Below are 1,147 nucleotides of genomic sequence, written 5' to 3' on the forward strand. Positions count from 1 at the left end.
TTCACATCAAAAACCGAAATGATGTAATATATGCGCTGCGCGCGAGCCATTCAGTCACACGATCAACATCAATCTCCTTGACAAACAAACGAGCTCTAAATCTAGCGAACAAGGGTGGAGATAGGAAGAGCCGTCTCCAACCCGTCTGCTAAATCATAAGCGATCTCCGCGTTCTCAGTCGCCGCCGTGCCTCAGCAGCAGCGGGACCGCAATCGCAAGATCACAGGCACGGACACTCTCCTCGGAGCGTGCCCGGCGAGAGCGGAGCTTTTAATAGCGGGGGAAAACACAATCCGCCCCGGCTGCGCGAGCTCCGCTCCTATTAATGCTGCTCATTATAATATAAGGCATAATATTGTTTGCTTGTGTAACTGATGTTTGTGCAACTGGCGAGCTCTTTGACGCCCTCCGTATAGGCATAATATGCTTGTGTAACTGATGTTTGTGCAACTGGCGAGCTCTTTGACGCCTCTCCACGCAAACCCCGTGCTTCCGAAACCCCGAGAGCGGGCACCGGATCTGGTGATTAGCAGATCCATACGCGAAACCCACGAGCACAGCCGCCGCTCCGCCTGGGCGAAAGCGTGATATAACATTATCTTGGGCAGGGAGGAACACACAACCTACAACGTGGCTTGCTCTCGCCCTTGAAATGCTTTGTCCTTGCATGAGCTTAGACATAGCTGGAGCTTATAGACTTTTGACAGACAACAATAAATATGACTGACACACACAGAGCGCTTCACGTGCTTTTATAGCTTCCTGGTCATGACGTCATCCGCCGTGACGTCCCGCTCAGCTATTGGACTGATTTCACATGTGATTCAGAGCGTGGGTCGCTGAAGGCGTTCCCCTAGCGTTCTCGACGCAGCTCGAGTTCCTGAAGAGGAACTGTACGTTGCTTGTTCTCAGCGCTGAATATCATGTCTGTCATGTCAAAATATCTGCGTCAAGACACAAACGCGCTACCATCAAGTTTTTCTTATGACAATTACATTTATGCAAGCATCGTGAAAGTGAGTTAAATGTATGTTAAACTGTAAATCCGTCAGTCTTTCAATTTCCTTCAGTGCCCACTGGCAGAGCATGCAGGTACTTTAGCTTGAAACCAGTCTTTATCAATTCATATGGCATGCTATTTTGGGTT

This window comes from Sinocyclocheilus grahami, unplaced genomic scaffold (genome assembly GCF_001515645.1).
Source record: "Sinocyclocheilus grahami isolate Dianchi unplaced genomic scaffold, SAMN03320097.WGS_v1.1 scaffold48.1, whole genome shotgun sequence".
Classification (NCBI taxonomy): domain Eukaryota; kingdom Metazoa; phylum Chordata; class Actinopteri; order Cypriniformes; family Cyprinidae; genus Sinocyclocheilus; species Sinocyclocheilus grahami.